Source organism: Amphiura filiformis, chromosome 11, assembly GCF_039555335.1.
Source record: "Amphiura filiformis chromosome 11, Afil_fr2py, whole genome shotgun sequence".
Taxonomy (NCBI): domain Eukaryota; kingdom Metazoa; phylum Echinodermata; class Ophiuroidea; order Amphilepidida; family Amphiuridae; genus Amphiura; species Amphiura filiformis.
Window position 1 is genome coordinate 23,300,532 of NC_092638.1, and position 14,908 is coordinate 23,315,439.

Consider the following 14,908-nt stretch of genomic DNA (forward strand, 5'->3'; position numbering starts at 1 on the left):
GCTGATTTGATACAGTGACATATTTGATACACTTTTGATAAAATTATGTATAAAATGTGTATAAAATGAAAGGATAAGAATTTCAATGCTAATTTGATAGTTTAAATTGGCACGCTGATTTCATACAGTGACATATTTGATACACTTTTGATATAATTATGTATGAAATGTGTATGAAATGAAAGGATCAAAATTTCAACGCTAATTTGATACAGTTTAAATTGGAACGCTGATTTGATACAGTAACATATTCGATACACTTTTGATATAAATTATGTATGAAATGTGTATGAAATGAAAGGATAAAAATTTCAACGCTAATTTGATACAGTTTAAATTGGAACCCTGATTTGATACAGTTACATATTTCATACACTTTTGATATAATTATGTATGAAATGTGTATGAAATGAAAGGATAAAAATTTGAACGCTAATTTGATACAGTTTAAATTGGAACGCTGATTTGATACAGTTACATATTTCATACACTTTTGATATAATTATGTATGAAATGTGTATGAAATGAAAGGATAAAAATTTCAACGCTAATTTGATACAGTTTAAATTGGAACCCTCATTTGATACAGTAACATATTCGATACACTTTTGATATAAATTATGTATGAAATGTGTATGAAATGAAAGGATAAAAATTTCAACGCTAATTTGATACAGTTTAAATTGGAACCCTCATTTGATACAGTAACATATTCGATACACTTTTGATATAAATTATGTATGAAATGTGTATGAAATGAAAGGATAAAAATTTCAACGCTAATTTGATACAGTTTAAATTGGAACCCTGATTTGATACAGTTACATATTTCATACACTTTTGATATAATTATGTATGAAATGTGTATGAAATGAAAGGATAAAAATTTGAGCGCTAATTTGATACAGTTTAAATTGGAGCGCTGATTTGATACAGTTACATATTTCATACACTTTTGATATAATTATGTTTGAAATATGTATGAAATGAAAGGATAAAAATTTGAGCATAAATTTGATACAGTTTAAATTGGAACCCTCATTTGATACAGTAACATATTCGATACACTTTTGATATAAATTATGTATGAAATGTGTATGAAATGAAAGGATAAAAATTTGAGCATAAATTTGATACAGTTTAAATTGGAACCCTCATTTGATACAGTAACATATTCGATACACTTTTGATATAAATTATGTATGAAATGTGTATGAAATGAAAGGATAAAATTTGAATGCAAATTTGATACAGTTTAAATTGGAACCCTCATTTGATACAGTAACATATTCAATACACTTTTGATATAAATTATGTATGAAATGTGTATGAAATGAAAGGATAAAAATTTCAACGAAAATTTGATACAGTTTAAATTGGAACCCTCATTTGATACAGTAACATATTCGATACACTTTTGATATAAATTATGTATGAAATGTGTATGAAATGAAAGGATAAAAATTTCAATGCTAATTTGATACAGTTTAAATTGGAACCCTCATTTGATACAGTAACATATTCGATACACTTTTGATATAAATGATGTATGAAATGTGTATGAAATGAAAGGATAAAAATTTGAACGCTAATTTGATACAGTTTAAATTGGAACCCTGATTTGATACAGTAACATATTCAATACACTTTTGATATAAATTATGAATGAAATGTGTATGAAATGAAAGGATAAAAATTTCAACGCTAATTTGATACAGTTTAAATTGGAACCCTCATTTGATACAGTAACATATTCGATACACTTTTGATATAAATTATGTATGAAATGTGTATGAAATGAAAGGATAAAAATTTCAACGCTAATTTGATACAGTTTAAATTGGAACCCTGATTTGATACAGTTACATATTTCATACACTTTTGATATAATTATGTATGAAATGTGTATGAAATGAAAGGATAAAAATTTGAACGCTAATTTGATACAGTTTAAATTGGAACGCTGATTTGATACAGTTACATATTTCATACACTTTTGATATAATTATGTTTGAAATATGTATGAAATGAAAGGATAAAAATTTGAGCATAAATTTGATACAGTTTAAATTGGAACCCTCATTTGATACAGTAACATATTCGATACACTTTTGATATAAATTATGTATGAAATGTGTATGAAATGAAAGGATAAAAATTTGATCGCAAATTTGATACATTTTAAATTGAAACCCTCATTTGATACAGTAACATATTCGATACACTTTTGATATAAATTATGTATGAAATGTGTATGAAATGAAAGGATAAAAATTTGAATGCAAATTTGATACAGTTTAAATTGGAACCCTCATTTGATACAGTAACATATTCAATACACTTTTGATATAAATTATGTATGAAATGTGTATGAAATGAAAGGATAAAAATTTCAACGAAAATTTGATACAGTTTAAATTGGAACCCTCATTTGATACAGTAACATATTCGATACACTTTTGATATAAATTATGTATGAAATGTGTATGAAATGAAAGGATAAAAATTTCAATGCTAATTTGATACAGTTTAAATTGGAACCCTCATTTGATACAGTAACATATTCGATACACTTTTGATATAAATGATGTATGAAATGTGTATGAAATGAAAGGATAAAAATTTGAGCGCTAATTTGATACAGTTTAAATTGGAACCCTGATTTGATACAGTAACATATTCAATACACTTTTGATATAAATTATGAATGAAATGTGTATGAAATGAAAGGATAAAAATTTCAATGCTAATTTGATACAGTTTCAATGGGAACCCTCATTTGATACAGTAACATATTCGATACACTTTTGATATAAATTATGTATGAAATGTGTATGAAATGAAAGGATAAAAATTTGAACGCTAATTTGATACAGTTTAAATTGGAACCCTGATTTGATACAGTTACTTATTTGATACACTTTTGATATAATTATGTATCAAATATGTATGAAATGAAAGGATACATTTCATTTGATACTTTTTGATACATTATCTTGGCATTTGATACACTTTTGATATGTATAAAATGTGTATGCAATGTTAATTTGATACAGTTTTGATACATAAAAGTGTATGAAATGAGGGTTCCAATTCAAAGCCTTTTATTTCATACATTTTTCATACGTATCAAAAGTGGTGTATCAAAAGTGTATCAAATTTCAGCCAGGGGATATACCACACTTCTCAAAGCTCCTATGATGATAATGGATCTTTAAAAAAAACCAAATTTTATGGTTTTGCACATCTCTTCCCACACTTGGCCAGCCCACTTGGTGATGAGGATGCGCCGTTGACACGCTGTAATCCCATTGTTGGCATTCTCCGCTAAATGATCATGTGAAGAATTGCTTTATTGCCAACCTTTGTGCTTTAATCATGCTGATACATTTTGAATGTATATCATTTATATAACGCCATAAATGTTAGTGTCTCTTTTTGGTTTCATGTTATAACAGGGATTGGTTAAATCTAACCTGCATGTGTTTGGTGAATAAATCAGTACATTTCTCCTTGAATGTTCTATTAAAGCATACGTCCGGGGCTGTACATCCAGGGGGATAAGAGTTGGTGTAGTTGAGAATTTCTGAAGTGTTTGTAGAACTTGTTCAGTCTTTTGCGCATGTTGGACATCGGCAACTAGCACATGTTTTTTACCAACACTGCTGATTGCAGAATGCCACATCTCATTAATATCATGTCCCTGTTCACACCAGGCATTCAGTGTGGAGTGCTGACACCATGTGAAAAAAATGTTTAAAAATTAAAAACCACCCTGGACCAAAACAAGCATATTTAAAGCACAGTACTTTAAATATGCTTTCTAAACAACATTCCACTGTGCGATATTTGGAACGACGATAAAGTACCTTTTAAAGTACAAATAAAGCACAATGACCAGAAAAGTACATTTAAAAGCATACTGAAAAAAGCACATTTAAAGTACTGTACTTTAATTGTACTTTATACCAAACAAGCATATTTAAAGTACTGTGTTTTAAATATGCTTTCTAAACAACATTCAAAGTGCGACATTTGGAGCAGACGATAAAGTACAAATAAAGCACAATGACTAGAAAAGTACATTTAAAGCATACTGAAAAAAGGCATTTTTAAAGTATACTGTGCTTCGAGGTTCCATACCATATACCAGTAAGCTTATAATTATAAGCTTAACACATATGGAGCTTATCAAAGTATTGGTAACACAAGTGTGTTCACATGCAAGCATACATTACCAGTAACCATCTCCTGTAATCAAGCCTGTATTTGTAAGCCCATTGAGTCTTTCATTTTATATAAATATGAACAGTTTTATACATCCATTGCAATATGCAACCTTAGCACGATATGGCCGTTGGTATTTTTCAAATCTAGAAGGATAGTCATGTGACTTGTATATGTAAACATCACATGACCATGATGGCCACATTAAAGTACATTTAATGTACACTGAAGAGCACATTTTAAGTACTCTTACATTGCTGACAATACCTGGGAAAACCAATCCAGGTAAAGTATACTTAAAGTACTGATAAAGTATATTTAAAGTATACACTGATGTTCAAAATTTGGTTAAGTCCAAAATAAGCACAACTAGAGCGGTTCTCGGGCTTCGCGGTTCTCTGCTTTGGTGGTTTGTTTTGGTACTGAATGGTACATGTGTTTGGGTGATCATTGATGGTGTTTGTGATTGATTGGTTTAGGTTGGGTGATGTATGTTTTGTTTCTGTTCAGAACCTTGTGGGGATTTGGCTAGTCGATGGGTGGGGGTAATTAGTTAAATGTTTGTAAGAAGGGAAAGTGAGAGGTTAGAGAGTTAAAATGAGGTAGACGGTAGAGGTTTGTAAAGGTTGAAGGGAAAACATAGGAGCATGGACACTTGGCCTGGTGAAATAGTTGTTGAATAGAAGTTGAATGTATAATGTTTGTTGATGAATGAGACCGATTTGACCGAATTAATTACACGCCTGTCTGCAGTGGATACTTTGAAGGGAAGTGACGGCCGGGTTGCCAAAAGATTTCAGCCCAATTGCGGGTCAAATAATCGAAAAAGTCGCCCAATTTTTCTCTTTACCATTGGTTTCTATGGGACATGAAATGATCGGAAGTCGCGAGAGCCAATGTTGAAAAGTCGCCCAATTTTTTTTTGTAACTGTTCCTTTATATGGGACAGGAAATTGTTACAAGTCGCGGGGAAAATCTTCAAAAGTCGCCCAATTGGGCTACCAAATCGCTGGTTTGGCAATCCTCACTCACTGACGGGCGCATGTGACAAAAACATGGAATATAGCATAGGCGTGCGCAACATCATTTAAATTAATTATTATTTACCGATACAACATGTACAAAAACTTGTGTCATAGCGTTACGTAATCGCTATCATCATCATCAATTCGCTCAACACGATGAGTCATTCATCAAGTCAAGTACCAATTTCCTTGATGTGTTTATTATACAGGTTTGGGCAAAATCGATTTTTCTTTTATAATATCCGTGGACGGCAATGCACAAAGCATTACTACGCCATAATATAAATAAGGCTAAATAAAAATAAAATGATGTTTCCGGTAACATGCTCTGAAAAAATTGGGACGGAAGGAAGGAAAAAAAAATTATTTACACATACTGAAATTTCGACCCAATTTAACACTTGAAGGCGAGCCAATAGAAAAACAGTATGACTCGGGGTCTCAATCGCAAAAGCTCTTCTCATACTACACAAGTGTGTCGTACTGTCCAATATCATTTACCTACTCTCTGTCATTCACTGTTCTTGTCTATATATAAAAGCTTTTTCTGTTTGTGCAATTATAGAAAACTGCTACATACAATTTGGAAATTTATGCAATACAAAACACTAAACAGATAAAATAATATTTTGAAATGACCATAATTAGGGGTAGAAAAAGTAAGGAGTCCAAACTCCAAATGGACCCTCTTATTTTAACTCCAAAAAATAGGGGTCCATAACCAAACTTTTGGGATCCAAAATAGTCAAATATAATATTAACTTGTAAACAGTTAATGACTTGAACGTGAAATCAATAAGTGTAAATCAAACCAATTTTTTAAGTTTACCTGACTTGGGGATCAAATCTCGACAGAGGTTTCTTGCCAATACAACATTTTACTAATTTGACCTCAGATGACCCCTGGTGACCCCCAAATGACCTTACCAAAATATGGCTCTAAATGGTGACTGTATCCACCAAGTTTCATGCCCATATGACAGTTTTTACTAATATGACCTCTGGTGACCCCAAAATGACCTTCAAAAAATTTGGCTCTAAATGTTGACTGTACTAACCATGTTTCATGCCCATATGACAGTTTTAACTAATTTGACCTCAGATGATCTCTGGTGACCCCAAATGACCTTCAAAAAAATTGGCTCTAAATGTAGACTGTATTAACCAAGTTTCATGCCCATATGACAGTTTTAACGAATTTGACCTCAGATGACCTCTGGTGACCCCAAATGATCTTCAAAAAATTTGGCTCAAATGTAAACTGTACTTACCAAGTTTCATGTCCATATGACAGTTTTAACTAATTTGACCTCGGATGACATATGGTGACCCCGAAATGACCTTAAAAAATTTGGCTCTAAATGTTCACTGTATTAACCAAGTTTCATGCCCATATAACAGGTTTAACTAATTTGACCTCAAATGACCTCTGGTGACCGAAATGACCTTAAAAGAATTGGCTCTAAATGTTGACTGTACTAACCAAGTTTCATGTCCATATGACAGTTTTAACTAATTTGACCTCAGATGACCTCTGGTGACCTCAAAATTACCTTCAACAAATGTGGCTCTAAATGTTGACTGTATTAACCAAGTTTCATGCCCATATGACAGTTTAACCTAATTGACCTCAGATGACCTCTGTTGACCCCGAAATGACCTTCAAAAAATGTGGCTCTAAATGTTGACTGTATTAACCAAGTTTCATGCCCATATAACAGTTTAACCTAATTTGACCTCAAATGACCTCTGTTGACCCGAAATGACCTTAAAAAATTTGGCTCTAAATGTTGACTGTATTAACCAAGTTTCATGCCCATATGACAGTTTTAACTAATTTGACCTCAGATGACCTCTGGTGACCCCAAATGACCTTCAAAATATTTGGCTCTAAATGTTGACTGTACTAACCAATTGTCATGCCCATATGTCAGTTTTTAATAATTTGACCTCAGATGACCTCTGGTGACCCCAAAATGACCTTCCAAAATTTTGGCTCTTAAATATTGACTGTACCCACCAAGTATCATGCCAATGTGATGTGACAGTTTTTACTAATTTGACCTTTGGTGACCCCGAAATTACCCTCCACAAATTTGGCTCTAAATATTGAATCTACCCTATCAAGTTTCATGCCCATATGATAGTTTTTACTAATTTGACCTCAGATGACCCCTGGATGACCTTGACCCATTAACCAATACAAACTTGTTCTGTCTCGGGTCATGATGAACCCACCCACCAAAAAGTTTGGGTCAAATAATAATTGCCCTTGTAAAACAAACTGGGACATCCCCATACCCCCATTTAACATGTGCTTAATATCTGTATCATCCAAGTATCCTCATCTTCAATGCAACGTTCACTATTTATCGCTATGGAATTATATTTACATGTTGAAAAAGGTAGGCCTAGGGTTGAGTTTCTTGACGGGATAATATGCAGGCCTGGGCGAAAGCGGCATGAGAAAATAAATGTTGGTTAATCCTGAAATCTGCCAGGTTAGTTATTTTAATTTTTATTATATCGGTGCTGACAAAATGCACAACTTCCTCAACGTTTATAAATTGAAATGAACAGTCTTTTATTCATACTTGATAGGGGTTTATCGTTGAGTGTCTAGGACAAGATTACACAATTTTTCGCCTACATCATTTTTAGCATTTTAACTTTTTTATTACTTGCTCTTTTTAATACGAGCTTTATGGGAATTAGTTCGACAACAACACCGATTTAATGAGCGTTAGGCCTTTGTCTTATAGTGTTAGGCCTACTATTACCGCTTTTATCAAATTTTTGCGGACACAGACAAAATACCCAGCAAACACAAAACGTTTTCGACATCATTCGCAAAAGGTTATAAAAGGTTGTCAGAAAACGTTTAAATGTCGGGTTATATAAAGGGTATATTATTAAGAGTATAAAACATTTTCATAACCTTAAAAAACATTTTTTGATAATCTACTGCTCAGCAAACAAAAATGTTTTACAGAAAACGTTTAAATGTCGGGTTATATAAAGGGTAGGCCCTATAAAAACGTTTTAATAACATTCCAAAAACATTCTTGAAAACTTGATACAAAACATTCTAAACAGAATGTTATTTTGGGGTTGAAAAAATATTTGCGAAAAAATGTTTGCCCAAAATATTTTCAATAACGTGTTAAAAACGTTTTCATGACCTTTATATAACCCGACATTTAAATGTTATTAAAAGGTTTTGAAAAAACATTTTAAGAACATTTCTGTGTTTGCTGGGTTCAAACATTTTAACATAATGTTATTTAAGTATTGACACAATATTTGGCAAAAATGTTTGTAAAAATAGTTTACAATAACATTTTTTGAAAACATTGAAAAATATTGTTGTAGGCCCTATTGTGTGTTTTCATACAAAACGTTTTAAAACGTTATCATGACCTTTATATAACCCGACATTTTAATGTTATTAAAACGTTTTTTTAGCTAAACCAAAAGCCAAAATATAACTTATTTAAAACGTTTTTAAAACGTTTTTGTGTTTGCTGGGTAGTTCAATAGTTTTTCAATAGTTGTAGGCCTACTTAATATTACGAGTCCTGCTGCACGCTGTTTTCATAAATAAAATAGTTGTGCATAGGCCTAGGCCTATATCGCGATAAATATTATCTATCAATTCAACTGTATTTCTTTAATCATTGAATGGCAGAAAGTCGGGGAAAATAAAATAATGTGATTTCCAACAACTTCATATCAGAATTTCGACACGCCGGACGACTCTTGAAAATTTTTATTTTTTCCAAAAGTGGCATAAATTATTTCATGTCAGAATTTCGACACAGACGACTCTTGAAAAATTTTATTTTTTCCAAAAGTGGCATAAATTATTTTTTTTTCGTTTTTTAAAAAGTGGGCGGGCGGGTTACCGGAACCGAATTTTATTTTTAGTAGGCCTAACAAGATGAGTCATACATCATAGTTTATTGGTATCACATTGATACAACCTGATTGGTCCCCATATATTATAAAGCCACTTGAACATTTGCCCACACATTGATCAGCCACTTTGACCTTTTTATCACGACTTGATCACGCGCCACGATTAGTGACAAGTAGGTCTATTACTAGTAGGGATTTTACGATTTCAATATTACATTCGCATGGACGGTCATTTTTTTTGCGGGGTCGCTAAGATTCTAGCGAGTAGATTTCTTGCAATATTTGGCTTATTTACCATCCAATTTATATCCTACAATGTACCTGTATATCATTAGCATATCAAGCGCGGCCCAACAAAAATAGTTTTTTGAGGTTTCTGATCGTCACGCTGAAACACTTTTAAGGACACAATTTCCTCCGTTTTCCCAGCCATTTTGTTTACTCGTTGTTAACGACGTAACTGATTAGTCTCGACCCCAGAGTGCAACGTGGCTGTATCGCGAACATGACTTGAAGACAGAAACCGGCTGTAAAAGAGGTGGGTCATCTCGCGAGATCTTGTGACTTGCATTGTTTCATCTCGTAAGGTCGATGGCTCAAAAATTATCTTTGAAGTATCACAAATTCCAAGTGTAAGGTACTTGGATACATTAAACAGGATAATTATGATTTAGAAATCAGATATGTGAGTACCAATTTTATATAAATTGACTCAATTGCAAAAAAAATGTTGCTACGTTTGTATAGATCCCAATGACACACACAGTGGCATAAGCCAGTCTCTGTGTACAAACGGCGTACACGAGACTGGCAAGTCTATACTACACATCGTTACGACTCTAAAAGCGACCGAGTCAATGGGGATATACTATCATGACTATTGGGCAACTTCCACTTGATTGGCCCTCAGCCAGTCTGAGATAGAAGTATAAATTAAGTAACCAATGGCAACGGTAGGCAAAACCGGCTATGCACGACTATGTGCACGACTATATGGACCAACCTCTGGTTGGATCGCACGGAATACAGAGTTGCCAATGCAGATTAATAAGGTATAATATTGGGTGACTTTGTGAACGTCCAACTAAATTAGTACAATTCTGAATACTTCGTTATTCTTTTTGTAGATGTCGACTACCATTCAAATTTAATAGGTTTCATCATTAGCACACACTTGACATATCCTGAAAGTGTCACTGAAAAAAAATACTTCGCTTGTCTGCTTTTTTGTATACAAGAAACACATGAGACATCTGTTTGTGTGGACTTTGTGCAAGGAGCCCAAATCCCCACAATTAAAGTATACTCACTGACACTGGGAAAAAAAGTCCAAATAAAGTATAGTTAAAGCACAAAAAATTTCCCATATTTATCAAAATATTCATAAAGTATAATTAAAGTCATATAAAGCACATTTAAAGTACAGTTTTTCCAGGATATGAAAAATAAGCACATTTAAAGTACACTTTATATGTACTAATTAACAGAAAGTACAGTTAAAGTGCCCATAAAGTACAGATAAAGTACATTTCTAATGTGCTTTATTTGGTCCAGGGCAAGAAGCAGTGGTGAAAAGAGACTATACAGTACACAGTGCAAATATGCTGTAGGGGAATAACTTTTTATATAGCCATGTGTCTTATTGGGACAGGGTACAACATTCATATTGATCTTGTTTGAAAGTGAAGTTCTTTTTAAATTTGACACCAACACCAAGATTTGCCACTGATTCTACTTTTTTGTAATTAAGCTAACAAACTTGCAGGGTGGAGGATTTGCAGACATAAAAAAGGAGAAAAAGTATGTCATGAAAACTAAATTGAATTAAATAATTATGTACGTTGTGTAATGCCATAAAGACTTTTTTTGAGAAGATGATGAAGGTAAACAGATTAAAAGTTGTGGTGGTGCTGTGAAAATATAAATAGGTTGTTAGTGCAGGAAGGGTACTTCTCAGTAAGTGTACTTCTCAGTAAGTGCAAGTCCACTTGCCCATCTGAAAGTACAGATGAGCATTTGATTTTTGGGTGTTTTTGCCCAAGGCATGTGCTATATATTGAAAGGCTTGATGATATTCATAGTACAAGAAATTTACAAACAATCTTAATTAGTTGTGATTTTACATCAAATTGTTGGAGCTACAGGTACTATTAGTTATTAGGTTCAGCGTCGGTATGGTATGGGAAATTATCGTGCGCGAAGTGTCATACTGGGTGAAGCCGAACAAATTTATCATACCACTAAGTCATTCTAAATATTGAAATAATTACGTTTTTAAATATTTTAATTGCTGCTAAATAGGAAAAACATTACAAAAAATAGATGACTGTTCCGCGTATTACAGAATGTGTGCATTTTACGCGCCCAGTTTACGCGAATCGCCTTTATACGCATACCTCGCCGTGCATTCGTATCGACCTTGCGAAATACTCTCACTGACTAGATATAAAGCGTAAAATATGCACTCACTGACTAGATACGAAAATATATGATAAATACATGTATTAAAGGGGCATTTCGTGATCCACAGCCTCATCCCCTCACTTTTCTCAAAAAAAGTTGAGATTTTTATATCACTGGAAACCTCTGGCTACATAATGTTTATGTACAAAATATTTCTTGCAGATTAATTCGTTTTGCAAAGATATCGTGAAATTACAACACATTGTCTATGGAGCAGTGTAATACACATAATCATGCATAACTCGCAAACGCAAAATCGGAATCAACTGATATTTTGGGAATAGGCTTTTTTCGTGGATATGTACTGAAAAATGTCATAAAAAGAGGATGCTAGGATCACGAAATACTCCTTTAATGGCAAGTGAGCCATTTAATTATGGTGTGATTTTTAACAATACCTCTCTTTCTGATGTTGCAACTCTTCATTTCTTAGGGTTGTGTCTCTCATGTTATGTATTTTTATTAGATGCTGATCCAAATGCTGATCACCGTTAAATTGAGTATAAACTCACAAATGGCTATAAAGAAGAAAAATCCTCAAAACTTTTCCTTAACCAGTAGATGTTGTAGCATGCAAACCACTACACCTCTGGTACTTGGCATACATGTAGAAGGACTGTGTGAAATGGGATATACAACTACAGACGGCAGGGATTGCCCACATAAACATTAGAATACAGTGATGTAGCATAGTAACACTTGATTGGTAGCCTTTGACTTTATTTAGTCTTCATCGGCCAATACAAGCCTGTACAAAAAACATACAAAATATCTTATGATAGCATACCTTATGATATACCATAATTATGATAGCAATATTTCTATAAAACAGCCTAATTAAGCATGATCAAGTAAAGAGTATAAACAATAGCAGACTTACTAAAATATGATATAAATGATGAAAAACTCCATGGAGTTGGGCCTTTCTTCCATGAAAACCATGATTAAGTGTATGTGGAAGACTACAATGTATTTGGAGAGTGGATTTTGGCTCATCCTTCACATACAAGGAATAAGATCAGTCTGCTGGCAATAAAATGCTGGGTCTAACTCATTTTTGTAAAAAATTGGAGTTGGGCCCTTCTTCCACTCAGGTATTCAATTATATATGACTCGGCTGCAGCATCCAACTCCGCAACGCATCGTAGTAGCTCCAATTCTGTGGTGATTTTACGGGGATGGCTGAATATGGGATGGATGACTTTGTGGTTTGTTTCACTTGGGTCATTGCTCTTACATGTACCCGTGTCTCATGCATTGTGCAGTTATCAGGCGTGGTCTTGCTTACCTTCACAGCCATGAATTCGTTTCACGCTATGGGAGTCTTTTGATCTAGCGGCTGCTGCCCTGACCAAATACATTATAAGGACAACTCCTTCGAGTCTAGGATGTCTCCTCTCACTACTTCTCTTACCTGGTAAGGGGTATGTGGGGGTTTCTAGTTCTAATTAACCAGTAAATGATTTATGGGCAAAGAATATGGTTAAGTTTCAATGGCCAAAAGTAGCCTATTCTAAACCCAAATAATCATGATAATGCGTAAAGCCTGCAGCAACATGAATACATTTGTAAACTGTTCATTTCTCTGGGCATATCCTGATGCCATGACCAGTTTTGTGGCAACGGCTGCATGTTCTTAAGCATTTTTGAATTTGAATTTGAATATCGATGTTTTAACGAATACATCTTTGCATTAGTTGACTTAGGGAATCGATTCCTTGAGCACCTCGAGGATGGTTGGTGGACTTAATTGAAATAATCTACAGTAATTACATGATTTTTCTTTTCAAGTACTTGCGCATTAAATATATCCAAACTACCATGGACTTGAGTGATACATAATCGACTAATAAATGCAAATATGGAGTTATCTAGAAGAATAAATTATATGTTCATAATTTTTTATATCTCCTTGAAAAATAACTCCATCCTTATCTCACAGCAAAAATTTGCACTTTGGTGCAATAGCCGCTTAGAATAAGGGATAATCTTTTGCTGATACAGGACCTAATTTTACCCCACTTCCCCGTGTAATTCTTTGGCCATTGTATCAAAAAAATGTTACCATTGACAATAGATTTCCATTTTGGGTGAGCTGGTATATTTCTTTTTATCAATGTGGGCCTGACGGGTAAACAATTGCTCTAGCGAAACACAGTCATCCGTATTCTTTATGGTACAGATTCACGTTTTCTTGAAGCCCATTCTTCAGGATCTGTGAGTTTATGAACGGCAACAATTGGAATAGAAACAGGTTTTATGACTAATTTTACACGATCATGTAACTTGAAATGCTCATTTGATTGTAGTACTTTTTTAATTTCTGACAGTAAATCTTCCAAAGTTATGTCTCTAGCTAAAATCCACAGAACAGCTCTGGCATATATGTTCTAATTTCTGGGGATATCAGAATAAACCTAAAACACTCTGTTTTGGTTTTGATCCATATCAATTTGTAGTTCATTCAACACCTTGAAAAACAGAGGCAATATGTCCTGTACCATGTCAAGAACATTGCCAGCATGTGCATGTTCAGGTCGAATGTCCAGTGGTATCAAAAAGTTAACTGTACATTTGTTTTTTTAGCTTGAGGGGTCGATGAAGATGGAGTCTCGGCATCATCCAACTCTTCACTGCCTTTTGTGATGAGTGGCTTGCTATATTTCCATCTGAATTAGTTTTGTTTGAAGCATGCTCAGAAGTGGAATATGGAACTTCGGGTGTATTTGAGCCTGAACTATCCCTGGTACCAAATGTCGGACATTGGAATGTTGTTTAGAAAGCATATTTAAAGTACAGTGCTTTAAATATGCTTGTTTTGGTCCAGGGCTAGGGAGTGCAGCACGAACAGCTGGATAAGCTTTATTTGAAACATAACCTGTAATGGATCAGTCAGAAGGTCCACTATTGGATAATCGTCTTGATCAGGGGCGTAGCCAGCTTTCTTGGTCAGGGGGGGGGGGGGCAAAATAAAATTTTTGGGGCACAGACGGAAAAAAATGCAGTTGTATCATACAATACATAGAGACTGTATGTCTTCAAGCTTCCCGAAAAGGGCCTTATTGGGATGATGTGCACGAAAAAATGGTATTTTACACTATTTTCGCCCATTATCCAGTTAAAAAAGGGCTTTACTGTTACAATGTGCGCGCGTAGCGCGGACAAATTTTGTATTAAGTTTACACTATTCTGGCCCTGAATTTTGCTAGAATAGGGGCTCCTTGCCCTTTTTCTTTTCCTTTGCTCTCCTGATTTTCTCTTTCATTTTTTTGTCA